Below are 20627 nucleotides of genomic sequence, written 5' to 3'. Positions count from 1 at the left end.
GGTCTGTGTAATCAACATTGGACTAGGTAAAAAGTATAATATCCTAGGCTGTTTGATCTTTCCTCCCCTGTTTCCCAATGGGCCTGTACTAACATTTCAACTCCGTCACTAGGCTTGGACAGGCCGGTATAAAATTACTTTCCAAAGAAATCAGGAGAACATTTCATGTGTATGAAGGTGTGGGGCTGATGGACTTGGCCTGTAGTTGACATCATGGTGGTTTCCATCCAGGGTTTGGCCAGCATGGCTCATTGCTCCCATGTGGGGCTGATTTTGTCCTGCCCTTGGTGCCAGTCTCCTTAAGATCTGAGAAAGCCCCTGTGTAGACCACGAGAACTCATTTCTTTCTTTTTTCTTTTTTTAATACCCTTACCTTCTATCTTAAAATCAATACTGTGTATTGATTCCAAGGCAGAAGAGCAATAAGAGCTAGACCATGGGGGTTCAGTGACTTGCCCAGGGTCATAGCTAGGAAGTATCTGAAGTCATATTTGAAACTGAGACCTCCCACCTTTAGGCCTGGCTCTCAACTCAGTGAGCCCCAAATTCGTTTCTTCCTCATGAGACTCTAGGACTCAACAAAATGGAGCAACCAGCATTTATTAAGCCTCTGCTATGCTCTGGCTTTGGGAATATATAAATACATAGCTTTGGAAATACAAAGACAAAAATTAATCAATTCCTGCTCTCAAAGACATAAATAAATAACTGGTACAAGGAAAATGGAAGAGGGAGAGAGAACCAAAAATTGGGGATTGGAAAGGCAGAATCAAGGAAGACTTCTCAGAGGAAGTAGTATCTGAGCATACCTAGCCTTGCAGGGCTGGAGGTAAGGAGGGAGGGAGTTCCAGGTGGGAAGGACAATTTTGAATGAACCCAAAGAGATGGAAGAAATAGAGACTTTCTGCAAGGAGCTTTTCCTGGTTCTCATTAATATTAGTGCCTTACATCAGAGATGACCTCCAATTTATCCTGTACTTTGGGCAGTTATTTTTACTCATCATCCCCCACACACCCTCCACTCTTGGACAATAAGCTTGAGGGCAGGAATTGTCTTTTGTCTTTCTTTGTATCCTTAGCACAATGCCTGGCACACACTTCACACATGCTTTTTGACTAGAAAGGTAGGTAGGATTTATCTGTAAGTTATGGAGAGCCTGAAATTCCAGGTTAAGGAGAATGTATTTTTGTCCTTTAGGTAATGGGGAGCTCCTCAAAGTTTTTAAATAGAGGAATGATGGCAGGCAGATTAAGAAGATAATTTTGGCAGCTATGTGGAGAATGGATAGGATAGGGGAATGACTTCAAGCAGGAAGACCAATTGGGAGGCGACTGGATCAGACCTGGCAACAGGTGCTGAACGCCACAAGTAGGAGTGGGGAGGAGAGACATGTGAGAAATGTTGTGGGGGCAGATGACAACTGTGGGCTTTGAGGAGGAGTCCAGGATGCCTCTCTGGGTGGCTTGGGGAGAATAGTGCCCTCAGCAGAAACAGGTTTGGCGGAGAGAGGGGCACATTGAGAGGGGAGGCTTTTTCTTATCGTCTCTGGGATGGACTTGATTTCCTAGGGATAGGGAACTGTCAGTGAGGAAACTGCCTCTACCAATACAGATGAGTAACTCATCCAACTCTTAGCTTCTTGGGGTGCTGGGAGGTTAAGTCATTCACCCAGGGAAAGGCAGATCTATATGAGATTGCTTACCCTCTCAGGAGCAAAGAGGAGAAGCAGGGAAGGAGGGAAAGAATTTGGAACTCAATTTTATTTTTGAATGAATGTTTAAAAAATGCTTTTACATATAATTGGGAGAAATTATTTTAAAAAATTCAAAAAACCGGAATAAGAATGTGTCACTAGTGGGACATGAACCCAGAGAGCATTTTATCCACTCCAGCTTGTTGTTGGGTCAATCAGCAAGCATTAATTATGTTAATAATTAATGTATAAAATTATTAATAATTAATTAAAATAATAATAAATATTTTATTAATTCATTCTAGGCACTGTGCTCAGTGCTGAGGTTACCTGGGAAAGGGAGAGGACAATTTCCATTTTAGAGGTGTTAATGCTGGCTATATGACCCTGGACATTTATAATGTAACCCTTTAGAGCTATGAGGCAACTTTCTAGGCTTATAAATCCCAGAGAAGGAGCCCATCTCCATAGTAGAGAAATATATTCACTCGGAGCGCCCTATTCTCATTAATCATGGGTCCCATTTAAACAAAAAAGGTTTGATAGTGTTATGGGGATTTTAGGGAAAGATTCTGTGGTAAGTATAGTGGAGCCATCCTATAAGGAGGCAAAGCTCAGAGGAAATCGGATGAGAACGTGGTTTGAAGAAGGTGGCATAGGGAACTCGCAAAGGATGGCCAGGGAGTTTTTTAGGAATTTATAGTTTTTTATAGAATAGTTTTTTAGCATTTTAGGAATTGGGCAAGTGAGAGGGGAGGTATGGAGAAATCTATTCCATTAACTTTATAGGCTCCTTCTATGAAAAACTTCTGGTCCTGTCTAAGGGAAGAGCTGGGGAGAGCTAGCCAGGCAAAACCAAAGGAAGCATTAGCACGCTATCTGGTCTTTTAAAAAGTGATTTCTTCTTTTCCAGTTAACAAGCATTTATTTTTTTCTTCCCCTAACTTCCTCTCCTTACTGGAAAAAACCCTAAATCCTTGAAAAAAATATGTATAGTGAAGCAAAAAATAAACAAGTTCCCAAACTCACAAACACATTAGCCATGTCCAAAAGTGTGTCTCATTCTGCATATTAAGATCATGGCCTCTGTTTTTCGGAGGTAGGTAAAATTAGCCATCATTGCTCCTCTGGAATCATGGCTGGTGGCTGTATTGATCATAGTTCTTAAATCTTTCAAGGTCATTAATTTTTTTAGTCTTCTTGTTTTTGCAAATTTCTCTCCTGGTTCAGCTCACTTGACTTTGCATCAACTGACACATCTTTCCAGTTTTCTTTGAAGCCAGGTAGTGAAGCAGATAAAGCACTGGACCTGGAAGTAGGTTTAAATCCAGCCTCAGAGCCTTAGCTGTGTGACTCTGAACAAGTCACTTTACCTCTGATTGCCTCAGATTCCTCGACTATAAAATAGAGATAATGTTGTTGGGAGGATCAAATGAGATCATAATGATAGTATGCTTAGCACAGTGCCTGGCACACAGTAGAAGCATATAAATGCTCATTTGCCTCTTTCTCTGTTTCTTATGGTACAATAATATTCCATATGCCATAATTTGTTTGGCCATTCCCCATTTAAATGACAGCTCGTTGCTTTTGAGTTTTACAGAGGAGACCTGTGGAGCTGAGGATGCAGACTGGCTCCAGAAGGGGAGCTCTCCTCCATTGCTGATCCTTTTCACTTTTTCTACCTCCATGCATTTGTAAAAATAGAAATTTAGTCTAGAAATCATCCAAGGTTCCTTCCAGCTCTAACATCGTATATTTCTGTGATTCTCAAAGACATTCAGCAGAATAAACAATGATTGCATGGGCTCCTTGGGTAGCAGTTAAGCTTTGAGACCTCAGATGCCTTTGAAGGCCAGGTGGGATGCTTTGATGCTGAACACAGGGTCTCCTTTGTTTGGCTTTGCTCAGTGATGGTTTTTAATTATCTTAAGTGAGAAGGGAAGAAAGAGCTCAAGGCAGAGAATCAAGAGAGCTGATTTCTAGTCCTGTCTCTACTACTAACCAGACGTGTGACCTTGAGCAACTCTTTTAGTCCCCACAAGCCTGTTTCCTTGACTGTGAATTAAAGATATTGGATTAGATGATCTCCAAGGAATCTTCCAGCTTTAAAAATACTGACTCTGAACCGAAATAGGATCCTTCCCCTCAGTGAGTCCCCGACTCCCTAGGAGCAATAACATAGGTTCTTTTATCACAATAATCTTTCTCAGGTAGCATGAGTCAGTGTGGCAAACTAGAGAGATTGCTGATCTTGAAGTCAAGAAAACCCGAGATCAGGGACTGCTTTTCTGACATATTCTAACTCTGTGATCAGGGGAAAGTCACATCTTCTCAGTGAGGTGGGTAATTCTCTAAGATTATTATTATTATTTTGAAAACCTTTATCTTCTATCTTAGGATCAATTCAAAGAGAAGAGCAGCAAAGACTGAACCATCAGGGTTAAATGACTTGCCCTGGGTCTAACTAGGAAGTGTCTGAGGCTACATTTGAAGCCAGGTCCTCTGGGCTCCAGGCCTGGCATACTCTCCTCTGCACTACCTCACTGCCCTGATTTTCTAAGATTATTATAGGTTCCAGGGCAGGTACCACCACCTGGGGAATCTTCCTGTGAAATTACGTGTCCAGTAAAAAGCAACAGAATATATCTGTCCTGTGATGTGAAGAAGTCTGCCATCCTGTTGGGTCAGCCCCCTGTGGTCTGCTTGTAGGAGGATGAGAGGTATCTGAATTGTTGGAGGGTGTGTCTACATGGAGAAAGAAATGGCAAACCGGTCTGGTATCTTTGCCAAGAAAACCCCAAAGGGAAGCACAAACCACTGGATGTGACTGAAATGACCAAACCACAACGTGGATGAGGTGTTGAGTCTGCAGAATATTGGAGGAACATTTTGAAATATTTCGATAGACTAAAGAGGATGCCCACCAAGAAAAGGAATAACCACAGCAAAAAATGGCTTGTATTCTTAGCGTATGTAAGCATCTGTTTTATGAGGAAATTTTCACTAGGACCTGTGATTTCACTGACTTAGAGAACTCAGTGAAGAAATGAATTCTCCTGCTACAGACAGTCAGCTGCTTTAGATATTTGGTTGGGGCACCGAGAGGGTCACAAAGCTAGTATATAACAGAGGCAGGACTCAACTTGGGTCTTCTTTGATCTGAAGCCAGATTTCCTTCTGATGTACTACATTGCTTTCTATAAAAACAAAATAAGAACTACCCAAAGCGATGATCCATTAGCAGACAATGGGCCTCCTGCCTTCTAATATCTCTGCTAGGCGAAGGCTACAGTGCGATAAAAGCCTGAATTCTGCATCTGAACATACCAAGATCCCATCAGGATTTGATTCAGATTACTCGACTATGGACCATTTTCAGAGGAGGCTGGACACCAAGAAGACTCTTCCAGTGAGCTTAGCCACAGAGAGAAGATAAACTTCCCTAGTCATGCTCAGGAACGAAGCCACCAGTCACTTTCATTTAAGATGGTGGTAGAAGACGCTTGCGACGCTTGCTAGCTGTGTGACCCTGGGCAAGTCACTTAACCCTCTTTGCTTTCGTTTGTCATCTATATGATAAGAGGAGAAGGAAACAGCAAACCCCGTAGGTATCTTTGCCAAATAGGATCACAAAAAGTCAGAAACAATTAAGAAATAACTGAACAACAAAGAAGTGAGGGGCTGGACATAGCATGAAGGAGTTTGGCATAATACTTGTGCCTTTAAGAGAGTTCCCTGTGGACCATTACTGTGTTTCTGGTCACTTAATCACACTTCTATGTTTTTACAGCTGATCACGGCTCATGCATGGAAGCTGTCATAGCCCAAAGATTTACCTACAGCTCACTGTCGTCCAAAGACATTGGCATTAACATGCCATTAAGAAATATAAACATTTTCTAAAGGCGAAGGGGCAAAAAGCACCTGCCTTGGTCAGAAGAAACGGGAAAATTGTATATAATTAGTTATGACTAAGAGTCAGCCCCAGCGTGGTATGTGTGCAGAACTATAACTAGCCATTCTGGTGCCTGAGGCAAGAAGCAGGAAACACACCCTCAAACCAGCTTTGTACGTGGTGGTGGGATCATAATCCAGGAAGGAACTAAAACAACTACAGCGAGGGAGCTCCTGGGACGCGAGGTAGAGCAGACCTTGAGAGGCTGCCTCTAGGTAGGAAGGAGCCCTGACGTGGAGTCTCATTGCCCAGTTCTGGGATGGAGAGGAGAGGCAGGAACAGCATTACATGGAAAGAAAGACGCTTGGCTGAGCCAACACAAAGTCATCTGTTTTAACTAATTATTTGTGTTAACCATCCAAGCTTCGTTATTTTTACACTGCTAAAGAAGTACAATTCTGTCAGGATAGAAATGCTAACAGCTGCATCTTTTGTCTTCTACAACGTTCAAGATGAATATCTAAAATTCTGGTCTGTAATTTCAGTACCCGGGACAAAGTCTGACCCCGCTGCCCAGTTAGGGCTGCTCATTTGTGGGCGGTGGATTGTGTCTGAGAAAGACGATGGAGACATGGGCTCTAGACTTTGAGCACGTTATCATCTGGTTTTCTCACCTTTATAATGAAGATTCATAAGCCTTACAGTCGCCTCCTCACAGGACTGCTGTGAGGAAAGTACTTTGTCAACCTTGAAGCCCTGCCTCAATGGGCTTATCCCTCTTACTGGGGAGAAAAGGCCGGCAGATCAAAAGCTTGTAATCTATTGCTGAACTGTTTGGGACAGATGCTTTAGGTGCCCCTCGGTGTTTCCTGTTCTGACCCAAAGAGATGTCAGATCAACCAATCAGAAGGTGGAAGGACAGGTTATGGGGCAGCTAGAGAGCCAGGACGAGAGTCAGGAGGTCCTGGGTTCAGATGTGGCCGTAGACACTCCTAAACTGTGTGACCCTGGGCAGACCTCTTAATTCTCATTGCCTAGCCCTTGGCACTCTTCTGTCTTGGAATGATACTAAGAAAGAAGGTACGGGCTTAAAAAAAAGGATAGGTTATACCCAACCTTCACTGTAATAGCCTGCTGAGAGGCTTGTTTCCAACACAACCACATCTAAGTTTCCCCCAGTCGGGTCCCTCCCCCATTCTGGATTTGGTGCCAGCCCCCTAAGTATTCAGAGCCGCTGGAAGAATTCTCCCACCGTCCCCTAGATCATCCCCCAAGTGCCCTTGTTGGCCTTGATCAGCCTGTTAGACCCCCCACGTCCACCATTTTCATTATAGACGGTACAGAATGAGTCCCACAGGATGAGCTGGCACAGCTGTTTGGACCAGAGCGATCCTTATATTATCAATCCTTTTTTCTTATTCAGTCGAGTCTGACTCTTCACGATTCCATTTGAGGTTTTCTTGGCAAAGATCCCAGAGTAGTTTGCCATTGCCTTCTCCAGCTTATTTTACAGATGAGGAAACTGAGGGAAACAAGGTGAAGTGACTTGCCCAGGGTCACATAGTTATGAAGTGTCTGAGGCCATATTGATCCTAGGATCTCCTGTCCCTAGGTCTAGCTCTCAAACCAGTGAGCCACCCAGCTGCCCCCTATTATCCCCATTTTAAAGAAAAGGAAACTGGCTCAATGCAGTTGTGACTTACTCTGGACATTACATAGCTGTGTAAAAAGCCTGTCTATAAATATATACTTTTGATCTTTACAATAATCTTGTGAAGTAAGCAGTCATGTATAGTATTAGCCCCGTTTTGAAGATGAAGAAACTGAGGCAGCTTTAACCTTTAAAGAAGAAATTCTCCTGCCCAAAGAATTAGAAGAAGGAAACCTATCAGGGAGTTGTCATGGGGGGCACTGATTGCTTTCATCACAGATTCTAAATGCCTTGATTTCTAACTAGGTCAGAGATCCTAGAGATTTGCCTCATGACCCAGATGTCCTAGGGATGTACTTTCTCCCTGGGATTGAGGAGTGAGCACACTTCCCCCAGGAGGCAGCACTTCTTCCTGAGGCATTCCAGAGTGAATGGCACAGCCCCAGTCACTGCCCCCAACCCCAGCAAGATCCCATTTCTATGGCAGCCCTTGTCCATTGATGGTCTGAGCAGCAGGTTGACTTCTAATAAAATGCAAACTGCTTGAAGGCAAGGAATGTCTCCCATTTGTATTTGTGTCCCTGGTGTCTAGCACAGTACCAGGGACATGGTATATAAATATACAAGGGTTTAAATATATATATATATATACACATATATATATGTATGTATGTATTTAAGGGTTTAAAATATTTTAAATTTAATTTAAATTTAAAATATATATGTATATATATTTTAAACCCTTACCTTGTGTCTTAGAATCAATACTAAGTATCAGTTCCAAAGCTGAAGAGTGGTAAGGGCTAGGAAATGGGGGTTAAATGACTTTCCCAGAGTCACAGAACTAAGAAGTACATGAGGTCCCATTTGAACCCAGGACCTCTCATCTCTGAGCCTCACTTTCTATCCACTGAGTCACCAAGTTGCCCCCATGATTTATCTTTAATAGTGTTTGTTGATTGAATCTCACCACAAGATGAACCATGGGGAATAATCTTATGGAAATACCAGTCCAACAAGAAAACATGACAATGAAACCCTGATTTGAGAATCTTATGAGTTAAGATAATTATTTCCAAAAACATTTCAGTAGTTCTGCTGGGGCATAAAATCATTTCTCTGACTTTTTTATTTTAGATTTTATTTTCCCCCAATTACATATAAAAGGTTTCCAACATTTTTCAAAGAATATTGAATCTCAAATTCTCTGCCTCTCCTCTTTCCCCCCTATTTCTAACCTCCTTGAGATGGTGAGCAATCAGGTAACCATTTTTCTATATTAATCCCTTTGTGGAAGGAAATTTAAGTAGAAAAAAGTTTGCTTTGGTTTGGATTCAGACTCTGAAATATTTTTCTCTGAAAGTAGATGGCATTTTTTATCATGAGTCCTTTGGGCTAGTTTTGGATCATTGTATCGCTGAGAATGGCTGTCATTCACAGTAGTTCACTGTCAAGTATTCCTGACATTATGTCCAGTGTTTTCCTGGTTCCGCTTATTTTTCTCTGCCCAATTCTAATTTTTAAATCATGAATTTTCTTGAGTGATCTTTTTATTCTTTTTCCATTTGGCCAATTTTCCTTTGTAAAGAGCTCTTTTCCTCAGTGCATTTTTGTATACCTTTTTCCACCTAGCCAGTTCTGCTTTTTAAAAAGTTTTTCTCTTCTTTGGATTTTCGTGCCTCTTTTACCAATTGTCCTATTGTTTTTTAAGATATTAATTTCTTTAGTATTTTTTGTGCCTCCTTTATCAAGCTATTGACTCTCTCTTCATGATTTTCCTATATCACTCTCATATTTTTTACCAATTTTTCTTCTACTTCTCTATTTGATTTTAAAATCCTTTTTGAATTCCTCCATTAAAACTTTTTGAACTTGAGAGCAATTCATATTTTTCTTGGAGGCTTTAGATACAGCAGTATTAACCCTATTGTCTTTTTCTGAGTTTGAGTCTACCCTGTCACCAAAATAACTTTGTGTTCAATTTCTTTTTTGTTGTTATTTGCTTGTTTTCCTGCCTTTTTCTTTTAGTTAAAAAAAACTGTTAAAGTTGGGCTCTTCAGCATGGTGAAGAGGCCACAATTCCAAGCTTTAGGTTCTTTGTGCAGCTGCCTTCCAAGTCAGCACTGGGGATCTATCTGCTTTCAGTTCTTCCTGGGTGGTATGATGCAAGGAGAGGCGAGTTTAATAACCTCAGTATCAATTCTTCAGAGGCTGTAGCAGTCCATGACTTGCAGCCGTACATTACCAGGAGAATGCTGGTGTTCTCGTCTGTGAGTAACCCAGATCCTCTTTTACCCCTTAGAACTGTGACCAGGGTCCGCAGCTCCTGTGTGGCTGCAAGTCCTGGTGTATGCTGGGGCTCCTCCTCACCCTGGGACTATGCTCCGGGGCCATAACCTGGTAATGCTCAAAGAGTATTGCGCTAGTGTGACTAGTCCCCTGCTTTAAAATGTCCGGTGGCTCCCTATCGCCTCATGGATAAAATCTAAACTCCAGAGCCTAACAGTCATGGTCCTTTATCATCTGCTGCAGCAGTATGCAGTGGGGAGTGGCATGAGAGGAACACTCTTTATATTCCAGCAAATCTAGACAACCAGTGATCCCCTAAGCCTTGTTGATGCAGCCCCCTCTACCTGCCCATGTTCCTTCCTACATTCCACATCTCCTTCTTCTGGATACCTATTGGCACTGCTCGTCTTTCAAGGCCACCTTCCATCTGTAAAATGGAGATTTTGAACCCTAGACTTCAATCCCCAGAAGTCCTTGGTACTTCCCAGAATTCCCTGTAATCTCACCTGAGTCCCCACCTGGGCGAGATCACAATTAGTATTTAAACTGGCAGTAACTGCCCACCTGGGCCTCTTCTATGCTCACTCTGCTCAGCCATTTGCAAGATGTAGTAAGTAAGCTTTGAATGGGCTAATCAGCCCTAGGCACATGGTTTATTATTTTGTATCCTTGATTTCTAATAATCCTTAATAAACCTCATAAAATATAATAATTTGATTACTAGTTAACTAATTTAATTTTTAGACATCTTAGCATCAATACTAAGTATTGGTTCCAAGGCAGAACAGTAAGGGCTAGGCAGTGGGGGTTAAGTGACTTGCCCAGGGTCACACAGCTGGGGAGTGTCTGAGGCCAGATTTGAACCTAAGACATGAGGTTTTTCTTGATTCCTTCTCTTTTGCTCCCTAATGAGTCTTCCAAGCCTGCCATATATATAACTGTATATACCTTGTTTCTCCCAATAGACTGGAGGTCTATGTCTAACTTCTCTTTGTATTAACTCTGTTCTTAGTACAACGCCTCGCACAGAATATGCACTTAACAAGTATTTGTTGATTGAATGAATGAATGAGTGGATGAAATCAGATTTCATAGGATGCCTTCTCAAAGGGGAGTCTGAACTGCCTTCTAAGAAGGAATTTTATGATCTCCCTCAAAAGCCCCTTCTGGTACTTAAACCAGAAGAACTAGGCAAATGCATCGATTGATACAAGGACTTAAAGGGATTTTTCATATTGACGTAATTTCTCTTGTCTGTGCAAATACACTTGAAATGCAAATCATTATAGTCCATATAATTTAGACATAATTGTTTTGATCCAGCTATCCTAGTACATGCAAATACTTGGCAGCATAGATGCAGGCAAGTTCCAGGCCCTCTAATGATCTCAAGTAGGGATCTTACTACTCTGGGCATCCCTTGCAGCGATGCACACGGCACCGCATCCGCTTTTGGCGTTCTGAAGGAGCATCTGTCTACCCAGTATCCTGGGGACCTTCTTCTTTTTTTTCCTCAACACGACGGGGAGACCGCGGGATCACAGACAGTGCATTGGTTATCCCTCACTCTTGCGAAAGCCCATCTTCTTGTCTCTAGCCATAAGTGTCTCTGATAGCGTCTTTCTGCGTTTTTTCCTATATGTTTTCTTGCTTGCGATGAAAGTCTCGCCGTCTGCTCCCACCCATCGGGGCCTCTCTGCTCATGCTTGAAGTAGCCTCGGTATCAGTTCTTCAGAGACTGGAGTATTCCCGGGCTCACAGGCGTGCGTGACCAGGACGACGCTGGCGTTTAGAAGATGGGACCTTGTCTCAGGGAGAAGCTTGGAGCCATAAAAGTATTATCCTGTTTTCCTGAGGTTATCCCGCTCCCTCCCCTCCCCTTGTTCAGGTAGGGGCCCCGTTCCTTGTCTACTTTCAGATAGATCTGCATGTACATTCATACGTACATACACACACGAGGGCAGCTGGGTGTCACAGAGGATGGAGAGCCAGACCAGGAGGAGTCTTCCTCAGTTTAAATCTGGCCTCAAACACTTCTTGTAGGACTCTACGTAAGTCACTTAAGCCCATTTGCCTCCGTTTCCTCATCTGTAAAATGGGCTAGAGAAGGAAATGGCACACTACTCCAGCATCTTTGCAAAGAAAACCCCAAATTGTGTTATGACAAGGTAGAAACAACTGAAAAATGATCTACACATACTGATGAGCAAGCTCGGCGCACCGCCCATCTAAGTCAAGGGTTCCTAACCTTTTATTGGGTCATGGACTCTTCCTCAGAATAATATTTTTAAATAATTGGGGGAAATGTTAAGTTTCAGTTGGAGGTTAGTGAATCTAAAGGTATCTTTTTTCCTCTCCACGTTAATCAGCCTTGCTAAAGTCTAGCCATAGATCTCTTAGGGATCCATGGACTGAAGGCTAAAGAACCCTGGACTTCCCTACGTATCATGGACTAAACAATAGTGATTCTTCTTTTTTTTTTTATTTTTTTTTAATATATTTTATTTGATCATTTCCAAGCATTATTCGTTAAAGACATAGATCATTTTCTTTTCCTCCCCCCCCCCCCCACCCCCCATAGCCGACGCGTAAGTCCACTGGGCATTAGATGTTTTCTTGATTTGAACCCATTGCTTTGTTGATAGTATTTGCATTAGAGTGTTCATTTAAAGTCTATCCTCTGTCATGTCCCCTCAACCTCTGTATTCAGGCAGTTGCTTTTTCTCGGTGTTTCCACTCCCATAGTTTATCCTTTGCTTATGAATGGTGTTTTTTTTCTCCTGGATCCCTGAAAGTTGTTCAGGGACATTACACCGCCCCTAATGTAGAAGTCCATTACGTTCGATTATACCACAGTGTATTAGTCTCTGTGTACAATGTTCTCCTGGTTCTGCTCCTCTCGCTCTGCATCACTTCCTGGAGGTTGTTCCAGTCTCCATGGAACTTCTCCACTTTATTATTCCTTTGAGCACAATAGTATTCCATCACCAACATATACCACAGTTTGTTCAGCCATTCCCCAATTGATGGGCATCCCCTCGTTTTCCAGTTTTGGGCCACCACAAAGAGCGCAGCTATGAATATTTTTGTACAAGTCTTTGTGTCCATTATCTCTTTGGGGTACAGACCCAGCAGTGCTATGGCTGGGTCAAAGGGTAGATATTCTTTTGTCGCCCTTTGGGCATAGTTCCAAATTGCCCTCCAGAATGGTTGGATCAGTTCACAACTCCACCAGCAATGAATTAATGTCCCTACTTTGCCACATCCCCTCCAGCATTCATTACTTTCCTTTGCTGTTATGTTAGCCAGTCTGCTAGGTGTGAGGTGATACCTCAGAGTTGTTTTGATTTGCATCTCTCTGATTATAAGAGATGTAGAGCACTTCTTCATGTGCTTGTTAATAGTTTTGATTTCTTTATCTGAGAACTGCCTATCCATTTCCCTTGCCCATTTATCAATTGGAGAATGGCTTGATTTTTTGTACAATTGATTTAGCTCATTATAAATATGAGTAATTAAACCTTTGTCGGAGGTTTCTATGAAGATTTTTTCCCAATTTGTTGTTTCCCTTCTGATTTTAGTTATATTGGTTTTGTTTGTACAAAAGCTTTTTAGTTTGATGTAGTCAAAATTATTTATTTTACATTTTGTGATTCTTTCTATATCTTGCTTGGTTTTAAAGCCTTTCCCCTCCCAAAGGTCTGACATGTATACTATTCTGTGTTTACCCAATTTACTTATGGTTTCCTTCTTTATGTTTAAGTCACTCACCCATTTTGAATTTATCTTGGTGTAGGGTGTGAGGTGTTGATCTATTCCTAGTCTCTCCCACACTGTCTTCCAATTTTCCCAGCAGTTTTTATCGAATAGTGGATTTTTGTCCCAAAAGCTGGGATCTTTGGGTTTATCGTATACTGTCTTGCTGAGGTCGTTTTCCCCCAGTCTATTCCACTGATCTTCCTTTCTGTTTCTTAGCCAGTACCAAATTGTTTTGATGACTGCTGCTTTGTAATATAGTTTGAGGTCTGGGACTGCAAGGCCCCCATCATATGTGTTTTTTTTCATTATTTCCCTGGATATCCTTGATCTTTTGTTCTTCCAAATGAACTTTGTTATGGTTTTTTCTAAATCAGTGAAGAAGTATTTTGGTAGTTCAATGGGTATGGCACTAAATAGATAAATAAGTTTGGGTAGGATGGTCATTTTTATTATATTGGCTCGTCCTATCCATGAGCAGTTAATGTTTTTCCAATTGTTCAAGTCTAGTTTTAGTTGTGTGGCGAGTGTTTTGTAGTTGTGTTCATATAGTTCCTGTGTTTGTCTCGGGAGATAGATTCCTAGGTATTTTATTTTGTCTAAGGTGATTTTGAATGGGATTTCTCTTTCTAGTTCTTGCTGCTGAGCTGTGTTGGAGATATATAGAAAAGCTGATGATTTATGTGGGTTTATTTTGTATCCTGCAACTTTGCTAAAGTTGTTGATTATTTCAATTAGCTTTTTGGTTGAATCTCTAGGATTCTTTAAGTAGACCATCATGTCATCCGCAAAGAGTGATAACTTGGTCTCCTCCTTGCCTATTCTGATGCCTTCAATTTCTTTATCTTCTCTAATTGCTACTGCTAGTGTTTCTAGTACAATGTCAAATAGTAGAGGTGATAATGGGCATCCTTGTTTCACTCCTGATCTTAATGGGAATGGATTTAGTTTATCCCCATTGCAGATGATATTAGCTGTTGGTTTTAGATATATACTGTTTATTATTTTTAGGAATGACCCTTCTATTCCTATGCTTTCTAGTGTTTTTAATAGGAATGGGTGTTGTATTTTATCAAAGGCTTTTTCTGCATCTATTGAGATAATCATGTGGTTCTTGCTAGTTTGCTTGTTGATGTGGTCAATTATGTGGATGGTTTTCCTAATGTTGAACCAGCCCTGCATCCCTGGTATGAATCCTACTTGATCATGGTGAATGATCCTTCTGATCACTTGCTGGAGTCTTTTTGCTAGTATCCTATTTAAAATTTTTGCATCTATATTCATTAGGGAGATTGGTCTATAGTTTTCTTTCTCTGTTTTTGACCTGCCTGGTTTTGGAATCAGTACCATGTTTGTGTCGTAAAAGGAGTTTGGTAGAACTCCCTCTTTGCTTATTATGTCAAATAGTTTGTATAGTATTGGGGTTAACTGTTCTCTGAATGTTTGATAGAATTCACAGGTGAATCCATCAGGCCCTGGGGATTTTTTCTTAGGAAGTTCTTTGATGGCTTGATGGATTTCAATTTCTGATATGGGATTACTTAAGAATTCTATTTCCTCTTCTGTTAGTCTAGGCAGTTTGTATTTTTGTATATATTCATCCATTTCTCCTAAATTGGTGTATTTATTGCCATATAATTGGGCAAAGTAATTTCTAATGATTGCCTTAATTTCCTCCTCATTGGAGGTGCTGTCCCCCTTTTCATCTTTAATGCTGTGAATTTGCTTTTCTTCCTTCCTTTTTTTAATTAGATTGACCAGTACTTTGTCTATTTTGTTTGTTTTTTCAAAGTACCAGCTTCTTGTCTTATTTATTAAATCAATAGTTCTATCACTTTCGATTTTATTAATTTCTCCCTTAATTTTTAGGATTTCTAATTTGGTTTTCTGCTGGGGGTTTTTAATTTGATCGCTTTCGAGTTTTTTCAATTGCATTTCCAATTGATTGATCTCTGCTCTCCCTTGTTTTTTAATATGAGCTTTCAGGGATATGAATTTGCCTCTGATTACCGCTTTGGCTGCATCCCAAAAGGTTTGAAAGGATGTTTCGCCATTGTCATTTTCCTTGATGAAATTATTAATTGTTTCTATGATTTCTTCTTTAGCTAAACGGTTTTGGAGTATCATATTGTTTAATTTCCAATTGGTTTTAGATTTGGTTTTCCATGTACCATTACTAATCATTATTTTTATTGCCTTGTGATCTGAGAAGGCTGCATTCATTATTTCTGCTTTTATGCATTTGTGTGCTATGTTTCTGTGACCTAATGTATGGTCAATTTTTGTGAATGTGCCATGTGGTGCTGAGAAGAAGGTGTATTCCTTTTTATCCCTATTTATTTTTCTCCATATGTCTATTAATTCTAATTTTTCTAAGATTTCATTCACTTCTTTTACCTCTTTCTTATTTATTTTTTGATTTGATTTATCTAAATTTGATAATGGTTGGTTTAAGTCTCCCACTAGTATGGTTTTATTGTCTATTTCTTCCTTCAATTCTCCTAGTTTCTCCATTAGAAATTTGGGTGCTATATTATTTGGTGCATACATGTTGATTAATGATATTTCCTCATTGTCTAGAGTCCCTTTTAACAAAATATAATTACCTTCCCTATCCCTTTTGATCAGGTCTATTTTTGCATTGGCTTTATCAGATATCATGATTACCACTCCTGCCTTCTTTCTATCAGTTGAGGCCCAGAAGGTCTTACTCCATCCTTTAATTCTGACCTTGTGGGTGTCAACCCGCCTCATGTGTGTTTCTTGAAGACAACATATGGTAGGGTTTTGGATTCTAATCCATTCAGCTATTCGTCTACGTTTTATGGATGAGTTCATCCCATTCACGTTCAAAGTTATGATTGTCATTTGTGGACTCCCTGGCATTTTGATTGCCTTCCCTAATTCTAACCTTTTCTTCTTCGGCTCTACCTTTTAGTCCAGTGATTTACTTTGAATCAGTCCCCCTTGTCCCCTCCCTTGATGTTTCCCTTTTTAGTCCCTCCCTTTTTGTTCCCTCCCCCTCCCCCCTCTCTTTCCCTCCCTTTTTGTTCTCCCTCTCCCCCTCCCCCCCTTGGTTTTCCCTTCTCCTTACCCTTGTTGGGTAAGATAGAATTCAAGATCCCAATGGATCTGGATGTTTTTCCCTCTCAGAGTTGATTTCCCTGAGATTGAGGTTTAAGTAAACCCCCCCCCCTCTCTTCCTCTCCTTCTTATAGGAGTTTTCTTCCCCTCCCCTTCCCCTGTGAATCTTTGTGTGAGAACCATTATTCTATTTGGTCTTTCTTTACCCCCTATTTATACATTACATTTTCCCCACATATTAGTATACATAGGTTGATATAAATGTAGTCCTTATAGAAGAGAGTTTGAGTAAAAGAAGATAACATTTTTCCCCTTTCCTTAATATTTACCTTTTCAGGTATTCCTTGCTCTTTGATTTTCGGTATCAAACTTTCCACAGAGCTCTGGTCTTTTCTTTGCAAAAAGTTGGAAGTCTTCTATTTTGTTGAATGCCCATACTTTCCCTTGGAAGTATATAGTCAGTTTTGCTGGGTAGCTGATTCTTGGTTGGAGACCCAGCTCTCTTGCCTTTCTGAAGATCATGTTCCATGCCTTACGATCATTCAGCGTAGAACTTGCAAGGTCTTGTGTGACCCTGATTGGCATTCCTTTATATCTAAATTGTCTTTTTCTGGCTTCCTGTAGGATTTTTTCTTTTGTTTGATAGCTTTGGAATTTGGCAATTACATTCCTGGGAGTTGTCTTTTGGGGGTTTAGTGTAGAAGGTGTTCTGTGAGCTCTGTCAGTGGATGTATTGCCCCCTTGTTCTAGAATCTCTGGGCAATTTTCTTTGATTATATCTTGTATCACCATGTCCAGTTTGGTGTTTATTTCTGGCTTTTCTGGGAGTCCAATTATTCTTAAATTTTCTCTTCTCCCCCTGTTTTCCAGATCTATCACCTTGTCGGTGAGATATTTTATGTTCTCTTCTAATTTCTTGGTGTTTTGGCTTTGCTTTATTAGTTCTTGCTTTAAAGCCTGGTTTTCTTTTACAGTTTGGTCAAACTGGTTTTGTAGATGCGTGAATTTCTTTTGCATCATTTCCCACTTTTCCTCCCAGAGGGCTTCCATCTTTTTGGTCCTTTCTGATTCAAATTCTTCATGTGTTTGTGGAGAGTTTCTATTTCCTTTGGAAGATTTTGGAGAATTTTCTTGTATATCTTCTTCTATCTGCTCTGTATTTTGTATTTTGGCTCCATAGAATGTGTCCAGAGTCGCCCCTTTCTTCTTATTTTTCTTGGTATTTTGGGGCTTCTGTGCTTCTGTGGAGTTTGTCATCTCTGAACGTGGAGGATTAGCTTTTCTTGTCTCTGGTGATCAGAGGCTTTAGTCCTGGGCAGATGTTGGTTCTATGAGCGTTCCCTGGGTTAAACTGAATATGCCTCACTGGAACTGGAATGGAAGGGTCGGACCACGAGGCCACACTCTCCCCCTGGCTCTTGATTTCCGGAAGTTGCCTTCAGAATCCCTGGCCGTGAGGCTGTTTCGTCGGCCTGCGGGGGGATGGGCTGCCGCTTCCCCAAGCTCCGAGAGCACAGACTTTCACTGAGACTTGGATAGCAGGATCCAGCCCGTGAGGCTGTCTTGCCCGCCCTGAGGGTTGCTGTTGTTTTGACCAGCTCTCTGCAGCGGAGGCCCCAGGCAGTAACTTTCACCGGGACCGACCAGCTCTTTGCAGCGGAGGCCCCAGGCAGTAACTTTCACCCGGACCGACAGGCTCTCTGCAGCGGAAGCCCCAGGCAGTAACTTTCACCCGGACTGGGACTTGGGTAGAAGACCCTGAGGGTTGTTGTTCCTCAGACCCTGCTCTCTGAGCCCAGCCCGGCCGCTTCCGGGAGCCTTGGACTCTGCGCTCCTACCCCTGAGGTCCGAGGGATCTCGGGTTCTGGCTTTTAAGGGGAGCCGTACCTTTTGAACCGGGTCCAGGTCCAGGAGGAGGGTTCCCAGGGTCTGTGCTGTTGATCGTTTTGAATTTCGGCGCCTTAGGAGCTTCTAGTTTGAGATCGGTCGGGAAGGGTTTTCCGGAGATCTGAACTTCAGCTTTCTCTAAGCCGCCATCTTAACCGGAAGTCTGATTCTTCTTTTTAACTCTCATTTTCTGTCTTGGAATCAATGCTGGGTATTTGTTCCATGCAGAAGAATGGTGAGGGCTCATCAGTGGGGGTCAGGTGTCTTACCCAGGGTCTGAGATCATATTCGAACCCAGGACCTCCTGACTCCAGGCTTGGATTCCTATCTACGGAGCTCCCTGGCAACTCCAACAAACTCACTCTTCATCCATTTGGTTTTTCCTCTGTAGATAGGCTGTTCTGGAGTGATTTTGATCCTCGTAGAGGAGGCTCTGCATCACTTGGAATCAACACAAGGTCATGAGCAGCGTCTGAAAGAACCTTGTTATCTCCAGAGAATCCTCCACCTGGGACTCTGAGCCAAGCATCCGCCATGACGGTGGCTGACGCCCTCGGCTCGCACACTTCTCTTTTCAGTGGGTCATTTGATAGGCATCCTCGGGGGGTCGCTGAGTGAAGCCATCTCTGCTGTTGGTTCTTTTGAGCAGTTGTATATGAAGTTAATGCATGCCGGGGAGTCGCCTCGTCTTTTTTTATCTGAAATCACTCCTGCTGCCTCTTCAGCCCCTTCCTGCTTCTTTGGTCCTTGGTGGAAATAGAGCGCAGCTGGTCGCTATTCTCCGCATAGGAATCCTTCATAAATCTAAATATGGTCCTTAAGTCACCGGCTATCTTTTCCCTGGCCAGACCCTCCACCCACTCCCACATGTGGGGGAGCCGTTTTGGGTGGGACAGCCCGGATCCTGTGCAAAACTAGGAGCAGTCAGCGAAGTCTCGGGGTGTCCCCCAAACGGGTGCGAAGCGCTGTCCTCGGGATAACCTCTTCTACTCCACCGAAGACGGATCGAATTCCTATCTCAAACACGGGGGCATAAATCTGCCCAAGAACAGCTGGTTGTTTGAATAATTAGCCGGCCATGGACCAGAAAGGTAGAGACCAAAAGGCGTAATAGGGAGAGACAGACACACATGCACTTCTTGGCCATGTGGCTACTCTGGAGGCCTCTTGGGGTTGGCCTCCGCTCAGCTTTCCAGCTCAAGAAAGTGGCTTTTGGTTGGGCTGTAACCTTTAGAGCTAAGATCCCACGAACATTGTTTTAAGTGAATGACTCTGCTTTGTAATTAGACATGGGGATGAAAATTCTGCTCGCATTCCGCCCTGGCCATCCTTTCATGCCCTCTCTGAGGTTCTCTTGTTCTCCTTGCCAACATAAACACAATCTGGCTCGGTTTATTTTTACCCTAACTACCCAGGGCCTGCCTGCTTCCTCCCAGCCCTCGCTGGGAGCTCATCCCTCCTGGGGACACACCCCAAAGAACACATGATTGTCGGGGAGAGGAGGGTGCAGGGAAGGGTTCCTTGCGCAGCCTTCAAAGGTTTTCCTCGTCTACAGCCCTGAGCCCCAGGACACTCCCAGGATGTCTAAAATGCTCGCATGGAGTTTTTAATAATTATGGAGGGAAATAAAAATAAATCAACCTGAGTGGAAGCAGAAGCGAGCACCCCCTCCTCCCCCTCCCCGCCAATTCCATACACCCAAACCAAGCCGTAAAGCCGTCACATGCTTTCTTGTGGACCCAACACAGAGCCCCAGAACCACACCGAGTGTTTCTTACACAAAGCGGGTTTAGTTGGCAGAGTGGACGCGTTTCCTTCGCTCAGTGGAATCCAGTGTCTCCCATGCCTGTTCCTTATTAAACAAACTTTCTCGTGTATTAAGATTTCGACATTAAAATCGACGACCCCCAAAGGACAATTTTCAAATGACCTCGCCAGAGTTCTCCACGACTACTGGTTCTCGATGAGCCAACCTGATCCCACTTAGAGCCTCTCCCATACTGTTCATATTGCCCAGGCCTGTGAGTGATGGGTCACAACCCTGAACTCTTGGCTAGAAGCTCAGTCCCCCAGATTGGTTTTTAATGATCATTGCCTGTGTTCCAGGGAAACGATGGAAAGTAGACAAATTATGTTGCCTCTAAAACTGGGATTTTTAGCCTCTTTAGAGTCATGAATCCCTTTGGAAGCAGTCTGGTAAAGCCTATGGAACCTTTCTCAGAAGAGAGTTTTTAAATCCTAAAAATAAAATACAGCTATATAGAATTTCAGAAGAAATCAATTATCTTGAAAGAGTTATCATAATTTTTTTTAAGTTTATGGAACCCAGGTTGGGAATTCTTGATCTAAAGGCTTACAAAGGAAGCTA

Source organism: Monodelphis domestica, chromosome 5 (assembly GCF_027887165.1).
Source record: "Monodelphis domestica isolate mMonDom1 chromosome 5, mMonDom1.pri, whole genome shotgun sequence".
Lineage (NCBI taxonomy): Eukaryota > Metazoa > Chordata > Mammalia > Didelphimorphia > Didelphidae > Monodelphis > Monodelphis domestica.
The sequence above is the reverse complement of the archived record's forward strand: the minus strand, read 5'-3'. Positions refer to the sequence as shown.